This window comes from Apodemus sylvaticus, chromosome 7, assembly GCF_947179515.1.
Source record: "Apodemus sylvaticus chromosome 7, mApoSyl1.1, whole genome shotgun sequence".
Taxonomy (NCBI): domain Eukaryota; kingdom Metazoa; phylum Chordata; class Mammalia; order Rodentia; family Muridae; genus Apodemus; species Apodemus sylvaticus.
The window spans coordinates 45,234,064-45,244,320 of record NC_067478.1 but is presented as its reverse complement, the minus strand read 5'-3'; the positions used below and the strand labels follow the sequence as shown (position 1 = coordinate 45,244,320).

General features: G+C 39.1%; 1 pseudogene; it reads left to right on the top strand.

Annotated features, from left to right (window-relative positions):
- Positions 1-6,165: 6,165 nt before the first annotated feature.
- LOC127689696 (40S ribosomal protein S15a-like) lies at positions 6,166-8,424 on the top strand (annotated as a pseudogene).
- The last annotated feature ends 1,833 nt before the right edge of the window (positions 8,425-10,257 follow it).

Below are 10,257 nucleotides of genomic sequence, written 5' to 3'. Positions count from 1 at the left end.
GTCTTGATCAATGGTAGCACTTAGCTCCGTGTACCTAGAGTTGGAAAGAACAAGGGAAGAAATACCTGTCCCTGCTCCTACAGCTCCAAGGCCAAGTAGGACAGAGAGAGTAACAGCAGAGATAGGTTCTCTGCGAGGGCGGCTCAAAGAAGTGGAGCCTCCAGTAGATGTGGATTGATCCCACAAGTGAAAAAATTCTTCAGAGCGATAATAAACTAAATGAGGGAACATCTTAATAAGGATGTAAAACTCAGGTTTCTCCCCATTCTTTCGATTTTGAAAAACTGAGGCAGAGAGGCAAGGTGTAAGGCCATCAAGGCACGCCCACCAAGTTCCCTCTGGGGGGAGAATAAAATAATTGCCAGGAGGGGAAAAATAAGCTTTATTGCACAAGTGAGCATAAAGTGAGGGGACATTTGTTCCACTAGGGATCACACAAAGTCCCAGGCCAGATATCTGGGTTAATGAAAGACCTGGCCAAGCACCCTTTTGCCAACGGCAGCGTCGTGGATCGTCAGCATGGGGGGGGGGGGGATCACCAAGAACAGCAATTCCTTCATAAAAGGGTTGTTGGGAATGGTAGCACAGCCAGCAATCTTCAACAAGTTCAGGGGAAGTTTCATTTAAGGTGAGAAAAGTCTGATTAACTAAAGAAAGTACAAGATTTTTAGTGGGAGCTGGCTGTACAGGCAGTGTAGTAGCTGATGGCTTAGCTGGTGGCTGGAGGGGAAATACAGAAGGTAGGGAAATCAAAGCCAGGTACATAGAGGCGAAGATCCCATTCATAGCCTATCTGCCAATGTGGATTGGGAGATTTTGCATAGGTGGTAAACTTAATTTGTAAAAGTGTGCACCATCCCCTTGTAGGAGGATTAGAGGCCTTGTGGACTCATCATCTGTTAGAAAACTAGCTGAGGGTGTAACATTGTGTTTTACTTAGATGTAACCCCACAGGAGAAGTCCAGAGGCTCTCCCAAAGGCCCCAAACAACCAAAGTAAATCTTGAAGATGTCTTAAAATAAATGGCAGGCCACGTTCTATTTGGTCTGCACTTGAAATCTGTAAAATTTAAATATATGGCCTTTTGACACCCTAAAGGGGGGCAATCAGCAGTAGCCAATATCTCCCCTTTAATCTGTTTATAATTTGTCCAATTTTTTAGCTAAATAAATTTGCCATACAAAGAGGGATGTTGAGTCCATAGATGTCCGTGGTGTCAGCACTAGTAAGAGGCATCCAAAGGTGTTGAAGACTGTAGTCATTTTTAATGATTATAATCAGCATCATTCTTTGTCTCAGCATTAGCATACTTTGGCAGCTAGCAAGTTCCTTCAGCATCCTGCAGAAAAAACACAAACATACCTCTCTCTACACTCAGAGAGTTCCCTGGTATATAGAGATGTGATTTTTCCCCTCTTTTGTTTATAAAAATATTGTTTTAAAGTTCTATGGGCCTGTTTCATAATATCTTGTCTTTGAGAATTATGAGGAATCTCAGTAATATGACCAACATCAAATTGTTAAAACATCTCAAGTAACTGGCTATAATAATCAATTTAATATTTGTCTTAATCTGATTTGGAACATCCAATATAGAAAAATAACATGTAATGACTAATTTTATTTGTTGTTGTTGTTGCTGTTGTTTCTTCTGTTAAAACATTTATAACTAGAAAGCTTGAGAAGCTGTTAATAATCATATGCGTATTTTTAATTAATTCTTTTGAATTGTATTTGTATAGATAATTGTAAAAGTTAAGAGCTGGTAGCATTAAAAAGGAAACAATTTCAAGCAATTGTAAGGCATGATATATATATATATATATTATTAATATAAAAATTAAAATTTTAATTTTTAACATTTTAAAAAGAGGAGCTACAGCACCCAATTCAATTATCTGTGCTGAAGCAAGGGGACACTCAAAAAAATAAACATGTGATTTAATTATATGAGCTTTACTCCCACAGTAGATGCATTTTTATAGGATGCATGTATAAATCTATAAAAATATAAAATCATGTATGGAGGCAAATTTTTTAACAATTTATCTTTTGAATAACAATTATTAATTTTGTCAAAAAAGGCTTGCCATGTAATACATTGACTATCACTAATAATTAATTTGATTGTTGTTTAAAATAAGGAACAAACATTTTATCATGCTCTTAAAACATTCTTTTTTAAAATTATTTCTATGATTTTATTTTGTAACACTTTATTATTACACCAAATCTTCATTGGAGGATGTCAAAACCTTATTTGGAGAGATTTTACATTAATGTTCTCTTTGTCAAGGAATGGAAGTAAACATATATCATAAATTGTTAACAAATACTTACGGTAGCTTTCTCCAAGTTATGTCTCTCAATATTTATTTTGTATTTACCTTGAGAACATCAGAGGCTTAAATCCTCTTATCGTAAACTTAAAGCAGTGTCTTAGCCAAATAATTTATCTTAATATTTTTTTTAAATTATTTACTTAAAAAATTTAAAAGCCCATTGTTAAGAGCAAGCCATTTCTTGAGGAAGAACTTTCTAATGAAATTATTTTTTTTATTGTTTAAGTTAGCTTATGTTTAACCTTTCACAGATGTAAGTTTGAACTTTATTTTGAACCACATCTATATGAATCTGTTAAAAATGTTCTTTTGGCCAGAACTCTCTAGGTGAGGCCTGCAAGATAAGGCTAGACCTACACCCATCAGTCTTGCAAAGAGTAGCCCATTGTATGAAGGTCATATAACAAAAGAACCTGTAATATCAAAGCATAACTACAATTTTTTGAAAGCAAAACCCAGTTTTAAGCAATCTTTTCTCCTTAAAAATAATGGCAAACACATTACTTTTATATTGCAAAGTTTGTCTATCAGCTTGTGTGTTTGAATGTATGACAGTGTAACTTATTGAAGAGACATTATTTTAAATTTTATTTTTTATAAGTCTGAGTTCTAGGATAAGAATCACATAAAACATCATGTCAATTTAGAAATATCTTAGAGGCCTGTTTTTCTTGGCTTCTGTCATGCCACGTGTTGCTTAAGATAGCTTTAACCCTAAATTATCAGTTTTAAACTTACCTTTTGTTACCATCATTATATTTTTTTTTAAATCATGTCCAATAACTTATGAGCCAATACTCTATAGTCAAGACATGTAAAACATTTATACCTTTAAGACCAATTAGAAATAAAGATGAAGCAATTACACAAATCTCATTAATTTAAACCAAACATTTTTTTCCAGGTGTAATTTCAGGGGCATAAAGCACTTTGAACCCAGTCATCACCATGGTAGAAATTTGTCTAGGAGAATTAACCATTGAGCTTGAGGCTGCTGGCCCCTTAAGAAGTAGCTTTTTCTCCAGCTGTGTTTAACTCGTGAATGTGAGGCACCTTTAATCATCTTCCTCTGTGTAAATTGCAGACTGGCAGGACTACCAGTAGATAACGTATTTTTTTTTTTTTACCATTTTTTTTTCTTTTCAACATGTAACATAAACATAACAATCATGCAGCCAATCAAGACAATAGACAAACAAATAGACACACATATGGACAGGTTTTGGTGCACCAAAGACAGACAACAGACAGAGATGGAACTTGATGTCCCAAAGAGATCCAAATATCTTAACCAGAACTAAGGATTTTTTTTTTCAGGAGAGTTTTGAATTAGTTTTTAACCAATTTATCTGATACCACGTCCTGCACATGGAAAAACTGCTTTTCTAAAACCTGCTTTTCCTCTTGTTTAAGAGTTAACTCCTTATCTTCTTTTTCTTCTAGGAATTCTGCCAGAGAAGGGCAGGGGCAGGGGGGGGGGGGGAGACACAGTGGCATCCACTGATAGTTACTCCTTAGTGCCCTGCTTTTGTAACCCCTATTGCGTTCATAAAAAGAGAAAGAGGTTTAGAGAATGTGATATACCTCAGGGTAGAGAAGGGCGGTGCCTAGGCAAACACACAGACATGGTATAGAATAAAGTTTATTCAGGATGGAGGATGAGAGTTAATGGGGTAGTGGAGACAGAGAGAGGCAGAGAGAGTGTGTAGATAAGTACAAACTGGCCATGACCATGTAGAAAGAGGTAGGAGGGGAGGAGAGCCCAGGAATTTCTTTACAGTCTAGGACTTACATTCTGTCCAGTGAGTAGTTTTTACTTTCAATTTCTCTGGCCATTTTAGCTGCTTCTGACTTCCAAAGAATAAATTTTCCCCCAGAGAACTCAGCTCGGGCAAGCTGGATAAATTCCTCAGGTGTGAGCCAGTCCTCCGTGCCAAAGTGAAGGGAGCAGTCCGCCCATAGGCTGTGACTGCGGACCTTAATTTTTCTAAAATTTTAAAGTCAAGGGGCTTGTTTTGGCTCTGGCTTTTTCTAGCTATTTGTCTTTGAAATAAGTCTTGAAGTTAGGTTTATCCCTCTGAGTCTCGTAGCTCCTTTAAGAGGACTACTTGCCCCTGTGGCTATCACTTGGTGGAGAGAAGAAATTTTTTCAGTGGCTCTCCTGCTGGCAGCTTCTCTTCTAAGTTGGCTTCCTCCTCGGGAGATAGAGTGTCAGCACCTGGACTATGACTAGATTTCAGAGTTTGTAGAGAAGGATAGACTTTGGTCTTTTTGAGAAATTAGGGAAAAGAACAGACATACACAGAAACCGTTTTAAATGTCCCTCCTCCATGTCTATCAAAGGCGGGAGGGATAAGAGAGCACAGAGACAGTGTCCGGACGAGCGCTTTTTCAGAGAACTAGATCTTGGAAACAGGAAGAATTCTGAATAATGTCATTAATCAGAGACCAGTAGTTAAAGACAGTAACCGGAACTTTTTTTTTTTTCCTTTTCTTGACCAAAAGTTGCATAGTAATCTCGTACTCTAGCCCATGTTTTCTTACCTATGGTTCCTTTCTCTGGGAACCAGGGACAATTTGTCCGATCTCCTTTTCTTAACCCAGCCCCGTGTCTTGCGAGATTCCTGAATCCCTGAAATGAGCAGGGATTGTTAAGTAAAAGCTTGCCCCATGGGGTCTCACCTTCTGAGACGAAGTTGTCGTGGAGATTTTCCCCTGGCCGAGCGCGCCAGCGGGTCAACCGTGCTTCGACCAAATCCAGTTCTCTCAGGGAGCTGCTCCTCTCGGGGAGCCGAACGCGGAGGGCCCTCCTCCTTGATCCACGACCTCCTTTCTCTAGATCGCTCCACAGGTACCACACTGTTGGGCGCCAAAGTGTCCCGACCCGCAGGACAGTCAACAGGGTTCCTTTAAGCCACCTAGAGGAAAGGCGATGGGGCGACAAGACACAAGAGAGAGAGGCCGGACAGCCTGTCTAGTTCTGATCAAGCTGTCAAACTTTATTTTCCAGACAAGTCAATATAAAGGGAAGCAAACAAGGTTTGGGAGGGGTAAAGGGGGGAACAATCTCAGGGGGTTGGCATCATTTCTAAGAAACAGTTTCTCATAATTTCTGGTAAAGTTAGTTATTGCTGTTGGAATGTTGGCATGATAAAAGGGGGGTCATGAGGCAGTGAAGTGGAAAGGGGTTGCTACAGTAACCTATCTACAGATGAACGTCAAAAGGAGGGGGTTTTGAGATTTATGTAGGAACAGTTCTTGGCATGGAGACCTAAGTGAGAATGACTCCTGGTATTGAGGTCTCCTGGCATTGAGAGCCAGGTGGGGATGGCTCCTGGTATGGAGAGTTCTTGGCACTGAATTCTGAGGATGGCTCCCGGCATTAATCAACCGAAGCCCAACCAACTAAACCAAACCAAACCACAGTGGAAAACATCATCACTTAACTTGGCCAAGCAGTTAAAAAATGACCAGAGACTGAACACAAAGGAGAAGAAATGTAAACAGCAATAAGGGGGACAAAAGAGTAGGATCAGAACACTCTGGAACTCTGGGATACAATCAAGAGACCATGAGGATGGAGCTGAGATGGAAAAAAAAAAAAAAGGCTAAATAATTCATTCACGATGTCAAAGATACAAACCAAGGAAAGACTGTTAAAAATTATTTGGGGAAAAAAATACCAACTTATCTACACAGCAAGCACATCAGAATGGAACAAGAGTTGCCAACCCTAACATCTGAAAAAGCACAGAATGACGAAAGAAAACAATTGCAAACCAAGGTTGCTGTATCTAAAATCATTTTTCCAATAGTTGACAACATGAGCAGAGACTCAGTTCATGACAACCAAACTAATGTTACAGGAGATACTGAAAGCAACTCTACAAAGAGTGAACAGAGAGGTAGGAAGAAACACATCATCTCCAACACAATCAACAAGCAAAGCCCTTTGGAGTGGAGAACAATCCAGCCAGCCAGAAAAGTAATCAACAAAAATCACTAACCTTCATAAACATCTCTTTATAATAGTTATGGTGGTTTGAATGAGAATGTGCCCTCCTGTGGACTCATGTGTTTGAATACATGTTCACTAGTTGGTAGAAATGTTTAGAAAGGATTAGTCAGTATGGTCTTCTTGGTGGAGTGTGACCTTGTTGGAGAAAGTGTTTTACTAGGGATGGACTTTAAGGTTTTAAAATCCCATGTCATTCCTAATGAGTTCTCTCTCTCTCTCTCTCTCTCTCTCTCTCTCTGATCAGATGTAAGCTTTCAACCACTGCTCCACTAACAATCTGCCTGCTTCCATGCTCCCTACCATGATGGTCATAGACTCTAACCCTCTAGAACTGTGGGCACCAAATTAAGTGCTTCCTTTTATAAGTTGTGTTAGCCATGTTGTTTTGCCATGGCAATAGATAGCAAGGAAGTCAATAACCTTCAATATAGATGACATCAAATAACCAACAAATAAATGTGTAGAGGTTGACTCAATTAAAGAATTAGATACAACGACCTGTCTATAAGAAAAGCATGATGTTGACAATGGCTATCGACTATAGACTGAGATTTATCAATGGATGGAAGTCAATCTATCAAGCAAATGGAAACCAAAATAAGTTAGATTAGCTATCTTCATGTCTAAGAAAGTGGTATTCAATTAATAGTTAATTCAAAGACATAAAAAAGTTACATTTATTAACAAATAAATAGATTAATTAAAGGATATAAAGATTGTAAATATATATGCACCCAATGTTAGAACTCCTGATTTATAAAACAAATATTAATGAATTTAAAAGGATCAGATGGCTCCTGGTACAATAACAATGTGATACCCCACTTACATTTTTAAATAGGCTGTTTAAACAAACAAAAAAGGAAACAATTCAAGGAAGTGATGTTGGATTTAACTATACTGTAGATCAAATAAACTGAAGAGACGCCTCCTGTATATCCCACCCACCAGATACTTTTAGACCATCCCATCCAACAGATATTGCATATACATTCTTCTCCAGGAACCCTTTTTTAAAACACACATATTCTAAATCACAAAGAAATAAGTTAAATAAATTAACTTATTTCTTATATTTTCTCAATAATAGAATAACATTAGAAAGCAATGGGAAGCAAAAGTACAAAAATTATGCAAACAATAAAGACTGAACACTATACTCTTAAGTGACCAGGGAGTTAATGAAAAAAATCAATAAAGAGATTAAGTAAACTCTAGAAGCAAATGAAAATGAAAACACAACTTTCTGGCATCTGATCAGAAATCCCAGTAACACAAGGATTAACCCCAAAGATTGGCAAATGGGATCACATGGAGTTTCGAGCTTCTATACAGGAAAAGAAACTATCACCAGAATGAACAGCTTACACAATGGGGAAAAATCTTTAGTAGCTACACATTAGACAAAGGGGTCACATCTAAAATATATAGATAACTATGAAAATTATACACCACACCAACCCACCTAAAACTACTAGCCAATTAATGGGCCGGTGAACTGAACAGACAGATCTCAAAAGAAGAGACGTAAACAGCCAATAAAATTGTAAAGTGTTCAATATCCATAGCTACCAGAAAGAATGCAAATTAAAACTTCATTGAGATTCCGTATCACACCAGTCATCAAGAAAACAAACAGTGTTCTTTCTGTCATCTCTCTCTGCCGTCACCATGGCGCACACAAATGTCCTGGCTGAGCCCTCAAAAGCATCCACAGTGCTTGGAAGGAGAGCAAATGCCAGTCCCTCCTCAGGCCACACTCTACATTCATCGTGCCTTTCCTGACTGTGATGATGATGCATGATCACACTGGAGAATCTGAAATCATTGATGATCACCCAGCTGGGAAGATCATTATGAACCTCACAGGCAGGTTGAACGGCAGTGGGAAGATCAGCACTAAATTTGATGTGCTACTCAAAGACCTAGAAAACTTGGCAGAAGACTATGCACCCAACCTGTCGGTTTGGCTGCATTGTACTGACAACCTCAGTTGGCATCACAGACCATGAAGAAGCAAGAAGAAAACTCACAAGAGGGAAAATACTAAGGTTCTCTTTCTAAAGATGTAAAAACACATGTGTAAGTATATGTGGCAGGGGGAAAGGAAACAGATGGTACCGAAGAGGAGGATGTGGGTCAAGAGGAAAACTGATTTACTGTCAGTGGGAGTGGAAACTGGTACAGACACTGTGGAAATCAGTGTACAGTCTTCTCCAAAACCTAAAGCAGTTCTACCATATGACCCAGCTGTTACGGAGTTTCAGACCACTGGGAAAAAACCCGCCAAACTCAATCCAGATTATAATTAGCCAAATTTCTATTAAAACTGCAGCCGGGTTCCAGTCTCTAAGCCAAATCAGACATGCCACACCAAAGTGTGTGGAGAAGGGCTTTCAAAGGCAAAAAACACAACTACTCCACTTCTGTGGAATTTATAGCTTTTGAAGAACTGCCCCCACTCCCCCAGCACACAGTGTAAAGTGAGTTTACAGAAGGCAGAGCCTTCACACCAGCTATGGTGGTTTGAAAGAAAACAGCCCCCATAAGGCTCATAGGAAGTGACACCACCATGACAACAGTTCCACCATGGACTAAACCTCTAAACTGCATGCCAGCCCCAATTAATGTCGTGGTGTATCTTCACAGCAATAGAAACCCTAAGTAAGACATAGGCTACACCACTCTTAGACTTATATTCAAGGGACTCTATCCTCCTATGGAGGTCTTTGCACATCTATACTTTCTGCTGCAAAGACATAGAATCAGCCTAGATGCTCATCAGCTAATGCCTGAGTAATGAAAACATGGTCCATATACACAATAGAATGTTGTTCATCCACAATAAAAAAATGAAGGTATGAAAATTTCAGAAACATGGGTGGAACTGAAGACTTTCATGTTAAGTGAGTGCTGTGGTTTGAATTTGAAGTGCCCTGCATAGACACTGGTTCACAGTCAACAGCCATGCTATTTGGGAAGTCTAGGGAGCTTTTAGGAGGTGGGCCTCTGGAGGAAATGTGGTGCTTGGTGGAAGGCTTTGAGAGTTCATAGCCTTGCTTCACTTGTTTTCCCCTCCCCCTTCTCTCCCTCCCTCCCTTTCCATCTTCTTTTGTCTTCCCCCACTTCCTTCTTCCTGTGTGTGGATGAAAATGTTATCTCTCTACTTCCTGTTCCTGCGCTATGCTATTCCCCTCCTACCATAGGTTTCTTACTCTAACTCCCTGGAGCCATGAAAATAATCTTCTGTAAGTTGCGTTGGGTATAGTGTTTTAGCAAAGCACCAGAAAAGTAATCAACACAGAGATTTAACTTAAAATGTGTAGCATATATTCTTTTTAAGAATCCTTGAAGAATACACCAGGGTTTCACAGGACTACTGAATCTTCTTAACATCTAAGATGGTAATAGAAGGCTGTACTGTGTGAGGGGCAGGGCAACAGTTCTCAGACTCCCTAATGCTGTGACACCCCTAATACAGTTCCTCTTGTTGTGGTGACCCCCAACCATAAAATTATTTTCATTACTACTTCGTAACTGTCATTTTACTACTGTTACAAATTGTAATGTAAATATTTGATATGGGACCCCTGAAAAGGGTTGTTTGACACCCCCTCCCCAGAAGAGTTGAGAACTGCTGGACTAGAGTCTGTGTTCCTCTTCTGGGACTACAGCAGGGTAGAGAGGTGGGACCCAGCTGCCTGTGCTGTGCTATCCAAGGGGCATCTCCTCCCCCACTCTCTCCTGGAGCTACAGCTGCTCCTTGCATAGCATCTTCCTATTTTTCTGAATAAAATATTTTTTGTCTCTTTTAATTCTGAAAATTATAAGAACATAATTTCTCACTTAGATTGATGAAGTGGAATTTCCCTGGCAAAGGAAGAAATGAATGTATGT